The sequence below is a fragment of the Acanthochromis polyacanthus genome, chromosome 20 (assembly GCF_021347895.1).
Source record: "Acanthochromis polyacanthus isolate Apoly-LR-REF ecotype Palm Island chromosome 20, KAUST_Apoly_ChrSc, whole genome shotgun sequence".
NCBI lineage: Eukaryota > Metazoa > Chordata > Actinopteri > Pomacentridae > Acanthochromis > Acanthochromis polyacanthus.
In genome coordinates, this window is record NC_067132.1 from 5,582,898 (window position 1) to 5,601,730 (window position 18,833).

The window sequence follows — 18,833 nt, forward strand, 5'->3', positions numbered from 1 at the left end:
TAATGCATTTGGGTGAAATTTTCTTAGGGAAACTCAGAAATGACACAGGGACCAAGTGATCAGATTCTGGCAGTGATGCAGCTTAAAGTCTGGATCCATAGATTTGTTAAAGATTTCTGTATCATTGCCAGACAATAGCATGGCATCACTGTTACCATGACAAGTGAACACTACATCAGCTGATCCTACTACAAATCCAAAAAATCCCAAACTGTGACTCATCGTAGGCTGAGATTCAGCTGCGTTTCATCGTTAATCTGCACAGAGCAAGCTTCACATTGTGCCCAAAGACTATTAGATTCATGCTGTACAGTATAGCAAGCTGGGAACTTAGAAGATTGCTAGAAGTTCACATATAAGTTCACTTATAACATTGCTCATGAAGGCAGGGGACACCTGGACAGGTCACCAGTCTGTCACAGGGCTACACATAGAGATAAACAATCACACTCACACCTACAGAGTAACCAATATAATTTAGAGTAACCAATTAACCTCAGCATGTTTCTGGACTGTGGGAGGAAGCTGGAGAACCTAGAGAAAAGCCACACATGCACAGGGAGAACATGCAAAGTCCATGTAAAGGAAAGGTGGGGACATAAACCGTGAATCTTCTAGCTGTGAGGTAAAAGTGCTAACCACCATCCACTGTGCAGCCCTAACATAACTGTAGTTTTTCTTAAAGTAGGCAGTTATACTGAATCAGGCTTCAGGGCCGATCTTGCTGTGGAAATTTTGACTAAAAATTAAAGTAAGGTGTAAAAAGTTTCCTGAGTTAAGATAGAGTGAATGATAAAGGTAGTGTCTACAGATACGGACCCGCACCCGTAGCCTGTGGCCTACGGGTACGGCACTTTCTGTCACGCGACGGAGCTGGTTGGACCCGAGCAGAGAGCCACGCTTCCTCGACCAGAGGATGATTTAGAATGCTTTATTGTATGGGGTGGATTATGGCCAGGATGGAGAAACCAGAGTGCATGAGCAGGGGGTTCCAGGCAGGGAAGAACCGGTGATAACTGACTGGGGGAGAGCCGGAGGGGAAGGATGACAGCAGGGATCCCGGACAGCTGGCTGTGTGGAGGCAGGAAAAAACAATGTCAAAAACAAGGCAGGAACTCAAAACAAAAAATGCAAAAGGCTAGAGAGCGAACTAACTGCGTGGTTTTGGTTCAACACTCTGGCAGGGAGTGGAAGGCTGAGCCGGTACTTATTGTAGAGGTGAGTCGTTAGTGAGATGATCGTCAGCTGTCCGGGAGTCGTGGAGGTGGTTGATTGCCTGAGTGGAGTCAGCTGAGAAGCTAGACTCCACTCAGGCACCGAGCTGTGGGAGGAGAGACAGGGCAGAGGAGCGGATGGGAGACAACCAGACAGGGTAGAGAAGCAGATGGGAGACAACTGGACAGACAGGGCAGAGGAACGGAACTGTGACAGTACCCCCCCCCCTCAACGGGCGCCTCCCGGCGCCCCATGGACCCAACCAAAGAGGGGCCCACTGGGGCAACCAGGGACTAGACAGAGCGGAAGGAACCAAAAGGACAGGAAGGGCAGAAAAAATGAGGGGAACAGACAGGAAGGGAGAACGGGAGGGACCGAAACGACAGGAGGGATGGGAGGGAGGGAAGGACGGGAGGGACCGAAACGACGGGAGGAACAGGAAGGAAAGAAACGGGAGAGGGAATGAACTAAGACTGGGCTGACCTGAACGGAACTGAGCTGAACTGAACGGAACTGAGGACAGGACAGGAGTGAAGGGAAGGACAGGACAGGACAGGAGTGAAGGGAAGGGAAGGACAGGACAGGACAGGAGTGAAGGGAAGGGAAGGACAGGCCAGGACTGGAGTGAAGGGAAGGACAGGCCAGGACTGGAGTGAAGGGAAGGACAGGCCAGGACTGGAGTGAAGGGAAGGACAGGCCAGGACTGGAGTGAAGGGAAGGACAGGCCAGGACTGGAGTGAAGGGAAGGACAGGCCAGGACAGGACAGGAGGAAAGGAAGGGACTGAAGGAAAGGACAGGACAGGACTGAAGGAAAGGACAGGACAGGACTGAAGGAAAGGACAGGACAGGACTGAAGGAAAGGACAGGACAGGACTGAAGGAAAGGACAGGACAGGACTGAAGGAAAGGACAGGACAGGACTGAAGGAAAGGACAGGACAGGACTGAAGGAAAGGACAGGACAGGACTGAAGGAAAGGACAGGACTGGACTGAAGGAAAGGACAGGACTGGACTGAAGGAAAGGACAGGACTGGACAGGAGGAAAGGACAGGACTGGACAGGAGGAAAGGACAGGACAGGACAGGACAGGACAGGACAGGACAGGACAGGACTGAAAGGAAAGGACAGGACAGGACAGAAAGGAAAGGAAAGGACAGGACAGGACAGGACAGGACAGGACAGGACAGGACAGGACTGAAAGGAAAGGACAGGACAGGACAGGACTGAAAGGAAAGGACAGGACTGAAGGAAAGGACAGGACAGGACAGGACTGAAAGGAAAGGACAGGACAGGACAGGACTGAAGGAAAGGACAGGACAGGACAGGACTGAAGGAAAGGACAGGACTGGACAGGACTGAAGGAAAGGACAGGACTGGACAGGACTGAAGGAAAGGACAGGACGGGGCCGGGCTGGACTGAGCCGAGCTAGGGACAGGACGGGGCCGGGCTGGACTGAGCCGAGCTAGGGACAGGACGGGGCCGGGCTGGACTGAGCCGAGCTAGGGACAGGACGGGGCCGGGCTGGACTGAGCCGAGCTAGGGACAGGACGGGGCCGGGCTGGACTGAGCCGAGCTAGGGACAGGACGGGGCCGGGCTGGACTGGACAGGACTGAACTGGACTGAACTGAGAGCAGGGCTGGACTGGACTGAACTGAGAGCAGGGCTGGACTGGACAGGACTGAACTGAACTGAACTGAGAGCAGGGCTGGACTGGACAGGACTGAACTGAACTGAACTGAGAGCAGGGCTGGACTGGACAGGACTGAACTGAACTGAGAGCAGGGCTGGACTGGACAGGACTGAACTGAACTGAGAGCAGGGCTGGACTGGACAGGACTGAACTGAACTGAGAGCAGGGCAGGACTGGACAGGACTGAACTGAACTGAGAGCAGGGCAGGACGGGGACTGGAGTGGCCAGGCAGTAGCTCCGGGGGTCGGCCCGAAGGCAGAACTGGCTGGGGATGAGTGGGCCGGAGGATCTGTTCCGGTGGGCGGAGGTTCCGTTCCGGCGGGCGGACCGTAGGTCGGACTGGCTGGGGATGAGTGGGCCTGAGGGTCCGTTCCGGTGGGCGGAGGTTCCGTTCCGGCGGGTGGACCGTAGGTCGGACTGGCTGGGGATGAGTGGGCCTGAGGGTCCGTTCCGGTGGGCGGAGGATCCGTTCCGGCGGGCGGACCGTAGGTCGGACTGGCTGGGGATGAGTGGGCCTGAGGGTCCGTTCCGGTGGGCGGAGGGTTCGTTCCGGCGGGCGGCCCGTAGGTCGGACTGGCTGGGGATGAGTGGGCCTGAGGGTCCGTTCCGGTGGGCGGCCCGGTCGGGGCCGGGCGAGCCGTAGGGTCTGATCAAGGGAACGGCCCGAAGGCGGGACAGGTCGGGGCCGAACTGGCCTGAGAGTCCGCTTCAGAGGGTGACCTGGAGGCGGGACCGGCCGAAGCTGGACTCGCCAGAGGGTCCACCTCCGAGGACAGCCTGGGGGCCGGACAGACAGAGGCAGGTAGGACAGGGACCGGATGGACCGGGTCTTGACAGACTGGGACCGGACAGACAGACAGGGCCGCTCCGGCGGACGGCCCGGGGGCCGGACAGGACAGAGGGGCCGCTCCGGCGGACGGCCCGGGGGCCGGACAGACAACTGGGTTGGGAGCCGGGTCCGGTGGGTCCTCCGGGGGCGGAGCCGGGTCCGGTGGGTCCTCCGGGGGCGGATCTGGAGGGAAGGCACAGAGCCTCTCGAAGGCCGAGGTCCTGGGGGCAGGAGGCGGTGCATCGACCTCCGCGGGGACTGGAGGCGGTGCGTCGACCTCCGCGGGGACTGGAGGCGGAGCCGGGAACTTCTTCGGGGCCAGAACGGGAGCCGGGGGGCCATGGCGCCTCCTGGCCTTGCGTCTTTGACGGCCAAGCCGCTTGACAGGCGGCTCCATAGGCGGCGGAGAGCCAGCAGGCGGGTCAGACAGAGGAGTGTTCAAGAATGTAATCGGGAAGAAGGTCGGCTAACCCGGGTCGCTGTCCTGCTAGCTTGCGACCCAGGGTTATGCTCGAGTCCTTTGGGTCTTCCCTCCATTCCTCCCACAAATCGTACAGCGCGTTAAAATAAACACTGTACTCATCGCAGGAGGAGAAGACCCAGGGTGTGTCTTGGACGTGGGTCGGGGTGTGGACTGAGTCCGGGGCTGGTGGCACTGATGGGAGGGAAGAGGGTGCTGGCTGGGCTGGCGGCGAGGAAACTTGGGTGAGCAGGGCGATGAAGTGGTCCAATTGTGCCTTTGTGGCGGCAACATCCTGTAATGCTTGGTTGTATTGAGCTGTCAGGGACGGGACGGAAACTTCCTGTGATTTCAGGCTGGTTAAAACGGTGAGTTGACTGTGCATCCTTTGGTAATTGGCTGAAAGCTGACAGAAGGTTTGATGGACTTGCCTGATGTTGGGTGGAATGGGCAGATCCGGCCTTGGCGGCGAGTTCTCCGGGTCCATGCTTGGCCAGAGTGTTCTGTCACGCAACGGAGCTGGTTGGACCGGAGCAGAGAGCCACGCTTCCTCGACCAGAGGATGATTTAGAATGCTTTATTGTATGGGGTGGATTATGGCCAGGATGGAGAAACCAGAGTGCATGAGCAGGGGGTTCCAGGCAGGAGTGGGGGTTCCAGGCAGGAGTGGGGGTCCAGGCAAGGAAGAACCGGTGATAACTGACTGGGGGAGAGCCGGAGGGGAAGGATGACAGCGGGGATCCCGGACAGCTGGCTGTGTGGAGGCAGGAAAAAACAATGTCAAAAACAAGGCAGGAACTCAAAACAGAAAATGCAAAAGGCTAGAGAGCGAACTAACTTCGTGGTTTTGGTTCAACACTCTGGCAGGGAGTGGAAGGCTGAGCCGGTACTTATTGTAGAGGTGAGTCGTTAGTGAGATGATCGTCAGCTGTCCGGGAGCCGTGGAGGTAGTTGATTGCCTGAGTGGAGTCAGCTGAGAAGCTAGACTCCACTCAGGCACCGAGCTGTGGGAGGAGAGACAGGGCAGAGGAGCGGATGGGAGACAACCAGACAGGGTAGAGAAGCAGATGGGAGACAACTGGACAGACAGACAGGGCAGAGGAACGGAACTGTGACACTTTCCATTTGCCAGACAGATACGGACCCGTACGCGAGTCTCGTGAGTCAAGAAGCTGCTAACCACTGCAAACTGTTGAAAGGTAAGCAAAGGTTAAGGTTAGTGTTAGGGTCAGGTTTAGGGTCCGTACCTGTAGTACCGATGCCACGGGTCCATACTGCTAGCGTCTACCGGGAGTCACGTGACCAGATCTCGCATATCTGATTGGCAAATGGCAAGTGCTGTATCCGTAGTCCACAGGCTATGGGTATGGGTCCGTACCTCTAGCAACTACCAATGATAAAACAGTGAGCCTATAAAGTTTCACAGGTCGGTACCCTAAAGCCTGTCAACATGGCCTTAAATCTCAACCAGCTATGTGAAGGCTGCACAGACTTACCTTACCGTCAGCCTCTTTCTTTTCTGAGCTGCAACATCGGTTTTCAGTTTCACAGGTCCTTAAATGAGAGGATGTTCTTCAGTGCTGTTATTGGACAACAGATAACCACCTGCAGCAGGTGGTAGATAGCTGTGATTTTTAAATAAACTAATAGTAATAATAATAGACAGAAACATGGCTTCACAGTAAAACTGCCTGTATTACAGCAGGCAGGACAATGCTAACCAAAATGTGTAAGTTCATAAGTGAATGATTAACATGTTAACCCGTTGCGCTTCAGTGTCCCGCCCACGGGACGCTTTGAGATCTGTATATATATATATATATATATATATATGTATGTGTATATATATATATATATATATATATATATATATATATATAGATCTGTATATAGTATAGCATTCAGGTACAAAATCATTAAGATCATCTGTCTGTGTTTCATTTTAGGTCAGGTTAATGGTAAAGTGAAGGTTTTCTTGCTGATGTGCAGCTGAAACATTAAACAAACAGGACTGCTTTAATAATTTCTGCTGTTGGATTACTCGTTGCTCACAATTATTTTTACATATTTATCAAGCCTATAGTTGTGTAGTTGTCAGGGCTCCCTCCTCACCCCCTTTCCTCCCCCACCTGACATCCCAAAACCCTTTTTCCCCATCTGTCTCTCCCCTTTCTTCTCCTCTCTCTCTCTCTCCCTCCAGTGCTGCTCTGAGTGGAGTGTAGTCTCACGGCTGCTTCCACTCGGACAATCGGCCGTTTCCCTGGAGTCTGGACAGCTGGAGCTCATCCTCGTAATTACACCTGTGACAATAAAAGACCGGTTCACCCCTCCACTCTTTGCCGGATTGTTGAATACAACTTCATCGTCAGTTTGCTCTCCAGCCGTAGTTTGTGCCCTGTATCTTAATCGTTTGACTAACTTGCTTTTCTACTCTCCTCTGTGCAGAGGATCCAGCTGTCCAGACCTCTGCCTGTCCTGTTTGATTCCCCACCTGAGCGCTGCCGACTCTTCGCCCCCTCGGTCCCCTTCGTGATCCCCCTTCCTGGTTCCCCCCTTCTGCTTCACCGGAGGTGTCGGCCGCTTCCCCGTTCCCACCTGGTTCCCCCCGCCTTTCTCCCAGATTGTTCTGCATACGGCGCCCTTGGTTCGCCCCCCCACGACCTTCTGAGAAATAAACCTTGTTGCACTAAAGAGATTGTTGTGCTCTCTGCTCAGATTCTCCCAGTAAACTGTGACAGTAGTCAGTGTTGTTTGTGCGTTTGTAGTGTTTTTCTGTTCATACAAGTCTGGGAAACATAGTTTAACTGGGAGGGAAACGGGCTTCACATCTACAGCTGATTATGACGTTTTGCAAACAATCATCCATTCTATCAGTTTGACAGAAACCGTTCTGTTACTGCTGAGAAAATCTGCAACAAGTTTCACTAAACTCCAGGCTGCAGAATAAAAGCTGAACAGCCTCATGGTTGACTGTAACTCTGGAAAATGACTGAATCCAGAACACAGCAGCCCTGCAGTGGATGTTTCAGGACTGTCATCTGCAGGTCAGCGTGTACTGAGAGTGTAAAGGGCAGTGAGTTCATACGAGCCGTCAGGAAGAGAAGCATCATGTTTACAGGTTTGTATGCAGTTGTACCATTGAAATGTGGATTCAGCATCAAGAACATACAGCCACAGTCATCCCAGAGGGGAAACATGTCCTAAAGTCAAATGGACGGGAAAGGCAAGAGCTTCAGTCATGTCTCACTTAGAATAAGGCTGAATGTGCATTCCTGTTGGAAACCATGTCTGTCAATATATAGAGATATACGTATTTCTGTGAGTGTTGTTTAGCTAATGACTGAGTGGTTAGCACAATGTTACTATGGAAAGTAAACCATAATCTGGGAACGGATGAGGCGATGACTGCCTCTCATGTCTGTATAGAAAGACAGCCAGGAGATGTTTAGTCTGGCTAGTTGGGCTTTTACATTGCAAACTACTCAGGAGTGGCCCAGAGAACTCAACAGAGCTAAGATGTTGCACTCCCCAGATCCACATCTTACTGAGCCTCTGTGGGATGGTCCAGGATCAGCCTGATCTAGGTAGGTCTCACTCTGAAACCCACAGGACCCACAGAATCCACTGCTACCATCCTGGTACCACAGGACATCCATAGAGGTCCTGAGTCCATGAACCACTGGGTCAGAGGAGTTTCAGCAGCATAAAGGAGACCAACACAGTATTAGACAGGTGGTCATTATGTTGTCCCTGATCGGTGTACATGCATAAATATTTTCTCTGGAAATTATGTTAATTTATGGACTTTTGAAATGATTTATCACAGCAGAAGTAGTCATAAACCAGTGAGAATTGTCAGATTTTCAGCTTCTTCACAGAATGCACATAGACTGTGTGTGATTCCATCAAGAGAAACAATTTAATTTAAAATTGTGATATTTAATCAAACTTTATCTATTTAACATCTCAGTTTTCCAATTTTCAGCAGTTACCAACAGCTATGTGACAAAAATTCAAAGATTTTCATGTGAACTGCATTCTGTTTGTACTGGAGAGGAGATGACAAAAGATACTGAGCAAGTTGATGGGAGATGAGTTTAACATTGTAAAATATCCTGCTATAGTCAAAATAATTTAAGATAAGATAATCGTTTATTGCTCCCCACGTTAGGGGAAATTTTACAGCAGCAACATCTTTCTAAGCAGCACTAACCATGTGTACAGTAAACATAATAATTATTATAAAAACAATAACTATAATATGCACTATTTTTAAGAATGAAGAATGAATAAATACGGTACTACTACACTATAAATCGCATCAGCATAAAGTGGCTTGTGGAATAAATGTAACTGTAAAAGTACAGAAAATGTCAGCAGTGCAAGGAATTGTGCAGATTTGACCATGATTTAAGATGATATGATATGAGTCCAGTTTATGTTAACATCAGCCAGTGATGCTGATGTTGTACAGTCTTGTACAATGTTATCACCATCAACAGATGGAATGAAGGACCTGCGATAGCTCCTTCTTCAGGGTGGGTGTCTCAGTCTGCTCCTGAAGGAGCTGCTTAAAGACTCCACAGTGTCATGCAGTGGGTGAGAGGGGTTGTCCCTGATGGATGTGAGCTTTGCCAACATCCTCCTCTCACCCACCTCCTCTATGGAGTCCAGGGAACAGTCCAGCACAGAACCGGCCCTCCTCACCAGTCTGTTCAGTCTCTTTCTCTGTGTTTATACAGTTTGTTAAAAAAAATGTACATACTTAAATATCTAGAGCATGACAAACCTGTATTTTTTTCATGTAGTGAGCAAAGATGTGGCAAAGCAGAACCATTTAAAGGAAGCCCCAAACCTGAGAGAGTTCAAAGTTGGAACCTCAAATGCAGCTCATAAATGTAAAGCTTCATTTATTATATGTCCGCCATGTGATGTTAAAACAATTTCAAACAAGAAAAGCTCTCAGAGAGCACAGTACTCCACCAAGACCTTGCTCTGAGCACAAGCGTGTGTTCTGCATGTGTACATTATGTACGGATACCGGACCACGTGACCTAAATATGTAGCGGGCATCGGGAAGTGATGGGACTCAGAAACACCCCCACAATGTAATCAGTTGTTCCTTGGATCATTTCTTTCATCTATCATAAGTCCTGATAAGTCCTCAGAGGTGGATCTGTAGTAGAATCACAATCAGCTGATGTAGGGTTCACTTGTTGTCATGGTTACAGTGACGCTGTGCCGCTATCTGGCAATGATACAGAAATCTTTTTTTTGTTAATTTTTTGGGTCATTTGTTGGCCAAAAAAAGTCATTTAGACAGGTTAGTAGAGAGACACAGGAAAGAAGGGAGAAGAATAGGACCAAGAACTGGAATCAAACCCAGGCTGCTGCATTGGGGGATATTGCTCCTGTTCATAGGTCATAGGTACAGTTGCTGTTCATGGGTCTACAGCTCCTGTTCATGGATCTACAGCTCCTGTTCATGGGTCTACAGCTCCTGTTCATGGGTCTACAGCTCCTGTTCATCGGTTTACAGTCCTGTTCATGGATCTACAGCTCCTGTTCATAGGTCTACAGCTCCTGTTTATGGGTCTTCAGCTCCTGTTCATAGGTCTTCAGCTCCTGTTCATGGGTCTGCAGCTCCTGTTTATGGGTCTACAGCTCCTGTTCATGGGTCTATAGTCCTGTTCATGGGTCTACAGCTCCTGTTCATGGGTCTACAGCTCCTGTTCATGGGTCTACAGCTCCTGTTCATCGGTTTACAGTCCTGTTCATGGATCTACAGCTCCTGTTCATAGGTCTACAGCTCCTGTTTATGGGTCTTCAGCTCCTGTTCATAGGTCTTCAGCTCCTGTTCATGGGTCTGCAGCTCCTGTTCATGGGTCTACAGCTCCTGTTCATGGGTCTACAGCTCCTGTTCATAGGTCTGCAGCTCCTGTTCATGGGTCTGCAGCTCCTGTTCATGGGTCTGCAGCTCCTGTTCATAGGTCTACAGCTCCTGTTCATGGGTCTACAGCTCCTGTTCATGGGTCTGCAGCTCCTGTTCATGGATCTACAGCTCCTGTTCATGGGTCTGCAGCTCCTGTTCATGGGTCTACAGCTCCTGTTCATGGGTCTACAGCTCCTGTTCATGGGTCTACAGCTCCTGTTTATGGGTCTTCAGCTCCTGTTCATGGGTCTGCAGCTCCTGTTCATGGGTCTGCAGCTCCTGTTCATGGGTCTGCAGCTCCTGTTCATGGGTCTTCAGCGCCTGTTCATGGGTCTACAGCTCCTGTTCATGGATCTACAGCTCCTGTTCATGGGTCTACAGCTCCTGTTCATGGGTGTATAGCTCCTGTTCATGGGTCTACAGCTCCTGTTCATGGGTCTACAGTCCTGTTCATGGGTCTACAGCTCCTGTTCATGGGTCTATAGTCCTGTTCATGGGTCTATAGTCCTGTTCATAGGTCTACAGCTCCTGTTCATAGGTCTACCGCTCCTATTCATAGGTCTACAGCTCCTGTTCATGGGTCTACAGCTCCTGTTCATGGGTCTACAGCTCCTGTTCATGGGTCTACAGTCCTGTTCATGGGTTTACAGCTCCTGTTCATGGGTCTATAGTCCTGTTCATGGATCTACAGCTCCTGTTCATGGGTCTACAGCTCCTGTTCATGGGTCTACAGCTCCTGTTCATGGGTCTACAGCTCCTGTTCATGGGTCTATAGTCCTGTTCATGGGTCTACAGTCCTGTTCATGGGTCTACAGTCCTGTTCATGGGTCTACAGCTCCTGTTCATGGGTCTATAGTCCTGTTCATGGGTCTATAGTCCTGTTCATAGGTCTACAGCTCCTGTTCATAGATCTACAGTCCTGTTCATGGATCTACAGCTCCTGTTCATAGGTCTACAGTCCTGTTCATAGGTCTACAGTCCTGTTCATGGGTCTACAGTCCTGTTCATAGGTCTACAGTCCTGTTCATGGGTCTACAGCTCCTGTTCATGGGTCTGCAGCTCCTGTTCATGGGTCTGCAGCTCCTGTTCATGGGTCTGCAGCTCCTGTTCATGGGTCTACAGCTCCTGTTTATGGGTCTTCAGCTCCTGTTCATGGGTCTGCAGCTCCTGTTCATGGGTCTGCAGCTCCTGTTCATGGGTCTTCAGCGCCTGTTCATGGGTCTACAGCTCCTGTTCATGGGTCTTCAGCGCCTGTTCATGGGTCTACAGCTCCTGTTCATGGGTCTACAGCTCCTGTTCATGGGTCTACAGTCCTGTTCATGGGTCTACAGCTCCTGTTCATGGGTCTATAGTCCTGTTCATGGGTCTATAGTCCTGTTCATAGGTCTACAGCTCCTGTTCATAGGTCTACAGCTCCTGTTCATAGGTCTACAGCTCCTGTTCATGGGTCTACAGCTCCTGTTCATGGGTCTACAGCTCCTGTTCATGGGTCTACAGTCCTGTTCATGGGTTTACAGCTCCTGTTCATGGGTCTATAGTCCTGTTCATGGATCTACAGCTCCTGTTCATGGGTCTACAGCTCCTGTTCATGGGTCTACAGTCCTGTTCATGGGTCTACAGCTCCTGTTCATGGGTCTACAGCTCCTGTTCATGGGTCTATAGTCCTGTTCATGGGTCTACAGCTCCTGTTCATGGGTCTACAGCTCCTGTTCATGGGTCTACAGTCCTGTTCATGGGTCTACAGTCCTGTTCATGGGTCTACAGCTCCTGTTCATGGGTCTACAGTCCTGTTCATGGGTTTACAGCTCCTGTTCATGGGTCTACAGCTCCTGTTCATGGGTCTTCAGCTCCTGTTCATGGGTTTACAGCTCCTGTTCATGGGTCTACAGTCCTGTTCATGGATCTACAGCTCCTGTTCATGGGTCTACAGCTCCTGTTCATGGGTCTACAGTCCTGTTCATGGGTCTACAGCTCCTGTTCATGGGTCTGCAGTCCTGTTCATGGGTCTACAGCTCCTGTTCATGGGTCTACAGCTCCTGTTCATGGGTCTACAGCTCCTGTTCATGGGTCTATAGTCCTGTTCATGGGTCTACAGCTCCTGTTCATGGGTCTATAGTCCTGTTCATGGGTCTACAGCTCCTGTTCATGGGTCTACAGTCCTGTTCATGGGTCTACAGTCCTGTTCATGGGTCTACAGCTCCTGTTCATGGGTCTACAGCTCCTGTTCATGGGTCTACAGCTCCTGTTCATGGGTCTATAGTCCTGTTCATGGGTCTACAGCTCCTGTTCATGGGTCTATAGTCCTGTTCATGGGTCTACAGCTCCTGTTCATGGGTCTACAGTCCTGTTCATGGGTCTACAGTCCTGTTCATGGGTCTACAGTCCTGTTCATGGGTCTACAGCTCCTGTTCATAGGTCTGCAGCTCCTGTTCATGGGTCTGCAGCTCCTGTTCATGGGTCTGCAGCTCCTGTTCATAGGTCTACAGCTCCTGTTCATGGGTCTACAGCTCCTGTTCATGGGTCTGCAGCTCCTGTTCATGGATCTACAGCTCCTGTTCATGGGTCTGCAGCTCCTGTTCATGGGTCTACAGCTCCTGTTCATGGGTCTACAGCTCCTGTTTATGGGTCTACAGCTCCTGTTTATGGGTCTTCAGCTCCTGTTCATGGGTCTGCAGCTCCTGTTCATGGGTCTGCAGCTCCTGTTCATGGGTCTGCAGCTCCTGTTCATGGGTCTTCAGCGCCTGTTCATGGGTCTACAGCTCCTGTTCATGGATCTACAGCTCCTGTTCATGGGTCTACAGCTCCTGTTCATGGGTCTATAGCTCCTGTTCATGGGTCTACAGCTCCTGTTCATGGGTCTACAGTCCTGTTCATGGGTCTACAGCTCCTGTTCATGGGTCTATAGTCCTGTTCATGGGTCTATAGTCCTGTTCATAGGTCTACAGCTCCTGTTCATAGGTCTACCGCTCCTATTCATAGGTCTACAGCTCCTGTTCATGGGTCTACAGCTCCTGTTCATGGGTCTACAGCTCCTGTTCATGGGTCTACAGTCCTGTTCATGGGTTTACAGCTCCTGTTCATGGGTCTATAGTCCTGTTCATGGATCTACAGCTCCTGTTCATGGGTCTACAGCTCCTGTTCATGGGTCTACAGCTCCTGTTCATGGGTCTACAGCTCCTGTTCATGGGTCTATAGTCCTGTTCATGGGTCTACAGTCCTGTTCATGGGTCTACAGCTCCTGTTCATGGGTCTATAGTCCTGTTCATGGGTCTATAGTCCTGTTCATAGGTCTACAGCTCCTGTTCATAGGTCTACAGTCCTGTTCATGGATCTACAGCTCCTGTTCATAGGTCTACAGTCCTGTTCATAGGTCTACAGTCCTGTTCATAGGTCTACAGTCCTGTTCATAGGTCTACAGTCCTGTTCATGGGTCTACAGTCCTGTTCATAGGTCTACAGTCCTGTTCATGGGTCTACAGCTCCTGTTCATGGGTCTACAGCTCCTGTTCATGGGTCTGCAGCTCCTGTTCATGGGTCTGCAGCTCCTGTTCATGGGTCTACAGCTCCTGTTTATGGGTCTTCAGCTCCTGTTCATGGGTCTGCAGCTCCTGTTCATGGGTCTGCAGCTCCTGTTCATGGGTCTTCAGCGCCTGTTCATGGGTCTACAGCTCCTGTTCATGGGTCTTCAGCGCCTGTTCATGGGTCTACAGCTCCTGTTCATGGGTCTACAGCTCCTGTTCATGGGTCTACAGTCCTGTTCATGGGTCTACAGCTCCTGTTCATGGGTCTATAGTCCTGTTCATGGGTCTATAGTCCTGTTCATAGGTCTACAGCTCCTGTTCATAGGTCTACAGCTCCTGTTCATAGGTCTACAGCTCCTGTTCATGGGTCTACAGCTCCTGTTCATGGGTCTACAGCTCCTGTTCATGGGTCTACAGTCCTGTTCATGGGTTTACAGCTCCTGTTCATGGGTCTATAGTCCTGTTCATGGATCTACAGCTCCTGTTCATGGGTCTACAGCTCCTGTTCATGGGTCTACAGCTCCTGTTTATGGGTCTTCAGCTCCTGTTCATGGGTCTGCAGCTCCTGTTCATGGGTCTGCAGCTCCTGTTCATGGGTCTGCAGCTCCTGTTCATGGGTCTTCAGCGCCTGTTCATGGGTCTACAGCTCCTGTTCATGGATCTACAGCTCCTGTTCATGGGTCTACAGCTCCTGTTCATGGGTCTATCGCTCCTGTTCATGGGTCTACAGCTCCTGTTCATGGGTCTACAGTCCTGTTCATGGGTCTACAGCTCCTGTTCATGGGTCTATAGTCCTGTTCATGGGTCTATAGTCCTGTTCATAGGTCTACAGCTCCTGTTCATAGGTCTACCGCTCCTATTCATAGGTCTACAGCTCCTGTTCATGGGTCTACAGCTCCTGTTCATGGGTCTACAGCTCCTGTTCATGGGTCTACAGTCCTGTTCATGGGTTTACAGCTCCTGTTCATGGGTCTATAGTCCTGTTCATGGATCTACAGCTCCTGTTCATGGGTCTACAGCTCCTGTTCATGGGTCTACAGCTCCTGTTCATGGGTCTACAGCTCCTGTTCATGGGTCTATAGTCCTGTTCATGGGTCTACAGTCCTGTTCATGGGTCTACAGTCCTGTTCATGGGTCTACAGCTCCTGTTCATGGGTCTATAGTCCTGTTCATGGGTCTATAGTCCTGTTCATAGGTCTACAGCTCCTGTTCATAGATCTACAGTCCTGTTCATGGATCTACAGCTCCTGTTCATAGGTCTACAGTCCTGTTCATAGGTCTACAGTCCTGTTCATGGGTCTACAGTCCTGTTCATAGGTCTACAGTCCTGTTCATGGGTCTACAGCTCCTGTTCATGGGTCTGCAGCTCCTGTTCATGGGTCTGCAGCTCCTGTTCATGGGTCTGCAGCTCCTGTTCATGGGTCTACAGCTCCTGTTTATGGGTCTTCAGCTCCTGTTCATGGGTCTGCAGCTCCTGTTCATGGGTCTGCAGCTCCTGTTCATGGGTCTTCAGCGCCTGTTCATGGGTCTACAGCTCCTGTTCATGGGTCTTCAGCGCCTGTTCATGGGTCTACAGCTCCTGTTCATGGGTCTACAGCTCCTGTTCATGGGTCTACAGTCCTGTTCATGGGTCTACAGCTCCTGTTCATGGGTCTATAGTCCTGTTCATGGGTCTATAGTCCTGTTCATAGGTCTACAGCTCCTGTTCATAGGTCTACAGCTCCTGTTCATAGGTCTACAGCTCCTGTTCATGGGTCTACAGCTCCTGTTCATGGGTCTACAGCTCCTGTTCATGGGTCTACAGTCCTGTTCATGGGTTTACAGCTCCTGTTCATGGGTCTATAGTCCTGTTCATGGATCTACAGCTCCTGTTCATGGGTCTACAGCTCCTGTTCATGGGTCTACAGTCCTGTTCATGGGTCTACAGCTCCTGTTCATGGGTCTACAGCTCCTGTTCATGGGTCTATAGTCCTGTTCATGGGTCTACAGCTCCTGTTCATGGGTCTACAGCTCCTGTTCATGGGTCTACAGCTCCTGTTCATGGGTCTACAGTCCTGTTCATGGGTTTACAGCTCCTGTTCATGGGTCTACAGCTCCTGTTCATGGGTCTTCAGCTCCTGTTCATGGGTTTACAGCTCCTGTTCATGGGTCTACAGTCCTGTTCATGGATCTACAGCTCCTGTTCATGGGTCTACAGCTCCTGTTCATGGGTCTACAGTCCTGTTCATGGGTCTACAGCTCCTGTTCATGGGTCTGCAGTCCTGTTCATGGGTCTACAGCTCCTGTTCATGGGTCTACAGCTCCTGTTCATGGGTCTACATCTCCTGTTCATGGGTCTACAGCTCCTGTTCATGGGTCTATAGTCCTGTTCATGGGTCTACAGCTCCTGTTCATGGGTCTATAGTCCTGTTCATGGGTCTACAGCTCCTGTTCATGGGTCTACAGTCCTGTTCATGGGTCTACAGTCCTGTTCATGGGTCTACAGCTCCTGTTCATGGGTCTACAGCTCCTGTTCATGGGTCTACAGCTCCTGTTCATGGGTCTATAGTCCTGTTCATGGGTCTACAGCTCCTGTTCATGGGTCTATAGTCCTGTTCATGGGTCTACAGCTCCTGTTCATGGGTCTACAGTCCTGTTCATGGGTCTACAGTCCTGTTCATGGGTCTACAGTCCTGTTCATGGGTCTACAGCTCCTGTTCATAGGTCTGCAGCTCCTGTTCATGGGTCTGCAGCTCCTGTTCATGGGTCTGCAGCTCCTGTTCATAGGTCTACAGCTCCTGTTCATGGGTCTGCAGCTCCTGTTCATGGGTCTGCAGCTCCTGTTCATGGATCTACAGCTCCTGTTCATGGGTCTGCAGCTCCTGTTCATGGGTCTACAGCTCCTGTTCATGGGTCTACAGCTCCTGTTTATGGGTCTACAGCTCCTGTTTATGGGTCTTCAGCTCCTGTTCATGGGTCTGCAGCTCCTGTTCATGGGTCTGCAGCTCCTGTTCATGGGTCTGCAGCTCCTGTTCATGGGTCTTCAGCGCCTGTTCATGGGTCTACAGCTCCTGTTCATGGGTCTACAGCTCCTGTTCATGGGTCTATAGCTCCTGTTCATGGGTCTACAGCTCCTGTTCATGGGTCTACAGTCCTGTTCATGGGTCTACAGCTCCTGTTCATGGGTCTATAGTCCTGTTCATGGGTCTATAGTCCTGTTCATAGGTCTACAGCTCCTGTTCATAGGTCTACCGCTCCTATTCATAGGTCTACAGCTCCTGTTCATGGGTCTACAGCTCCTGTTCATGGGTCTACAGCTCCTGTTCATGGGTCTACAGTCCTGTTCATGGGTTTACAGCTCCTGTTCATGGGTCTATAGTCCTGTTCATGGATCTACAGCTCCTGTTCATGGGTCTACAGCTCCTGTTCATGGGTCTACAGCTCCTGTTCATGGGTCTACAGCTCCTGTTCATGGGTCTATAGTCCTGTTCATGGGTCTACAGTCCTGTTCATGGGTCTACAGTCCTGTTCATGGGTCTACAGCTCCTGTTCATGGGTCTATAGTCCTGTTCATGGGTCTATAGTCCTGTTCATAGGTCTACAGCTCCTGTTCATAGGTCTACAGTCCTGTTCATGGATCTACAGCTCCTGTTCATAGGTCTACAGTCCTGTTCATAGGTCTACAGTCCTGTTCATGGGTCTACAGTCCTGTTCATAGGTCTACAGTCCTGTTCATGGGTCTACAGCTCCTGTTCATGGGTCTACAGCTCCTGTTCATGGGTCTGCAGCTCCTGTTCATGGGTCTGCAGCTCCTGTTCATGGGTCTACAGCTCCTGTTTATGGGTCTTCAGCTCCTGTTCATGGGTCTGCAGCTCCTGTTCATGGGTCTGCAGCTCCTGTTCATGGGTCTTCAGCGCCTGTTCATGGGTCTACAGCTCCTGTTCATGGGTCTTCAGCGCCTGTTCATGGGTCTACAGCTCCTGTTCATGGGTCTACAGCTCCTGTTCATGGGTCTACAGTCCTGTTCATGGGTCTACAGCTCCTGTTCATGGGTCTATAGTCCTGTTCATGGGTCTATAGTCCTGTTCATAGGTCTACAGCTCCTGTTCATAGGTCTACAGCTCCTGTTCATAGGTCTACAGCTCCTGTTCATGGGTCTACAGCTCCTGTTCATGGGTCTACAGCTCCTGTTCATGGGTCTACAGTCCTGTTCATGGGTTTACAGCTCCTGTTCATGGGTCTATAGTCCTGTTCATGGATCTACAGCTCCTGTTCATGGGTCTACAGCTCCTGTTCATGGGTCTACAGTCCTGTTCATGGGTCTACAGCTCCTGTTCATGGGTCTACAGCTCCTGTTCATGGGTCTATAGTCCTGTTCATGGGTCTACAGCTCCTGTTCATGGGTCTACAGCTCCTGTTCATGGGTCTACAGTCCTGTTCATGGGTCTACAGTCCTGTTCATGGGTCTACAGCTCCTGTTCATGGGTCTACAGTCCTGTTCATGGGTTTACAGCTCCTGTTCATGGGTCTACAGCTCCTGTTCATGGGTCTTCAGCTCCTGTTCATGGGTTTACAGCTCCTGTTCATGGGTCTACAGTCCTGTTCATGGATCTACAGCTCCTGTTCATGGGTCTACAGCTCCTGTTCATGGGTCTACAGTCCTGTTCATGGGTCTACAGCTCCTGTTCATGGGTCTGCAGTCCTGTTCATGGGTCTACAGCTCCTGTTCATGGGTCTACAGTCCTGTTCATGGGTCTACAGCTCCTGTTCATGGGTCTGCAGTCCTGTTCATGGGTCTACAGCTCCTGTTCATGGGTCTACAGCTCCTGTTCATGGGTCTACATCTCCTGTTCATGGGTCTACAGCTCCTGTTCATGGGTCTATAGTCCTGTTCATGGGTCTACAGCTCCTGTTCATGGGTCTATAGTCCTGTTCATGGGTCTACAGCTCCTGTTCATGGGTCTACAGTCCTGTTCATGGGTCTACAGTCCTGTTCATGGGTCTACAGCTCCTGTTCATGGGTCTACAGCTCCTGTTCATGGGTCTACAGCTCCTGTTCATGGGTCTATAGTCCTGTTCATGGGTCTACAGCTCCTGTTCATGGGTCTATAGTCCTGTTCATGGGTCTACAGTCCTGTTCATGGGTCTACAGTCCTGTTCATGGGTCTACAGTCCTGTTCATGGGTCTACAGCTCCTGTTCATAG

General features: G+C 50.7%; 1 long non-coding RNA gene across 1 annotated transcript; it reads left to right on the plus strand.

Moving 5' to 3' along the window:
- Positions 1–3,228: 3,228 nt before the first annotated feature.
- Positions 3,229–3,908, plus strand: LOC127531311 (uncharacterized). Its single transcript, XR_007938379.1, has 3 exons — positions 3,229–3,293; positions 3,507–3,529; positions 3,587–3,908. It is a non-coding gene; the product is annotated as an uncharacterized LOC127531311 (long non-coding RNA).
- The last annotated feature ends 14,925 nt before the right edge of the window (positions 3,909–18,833 follow it).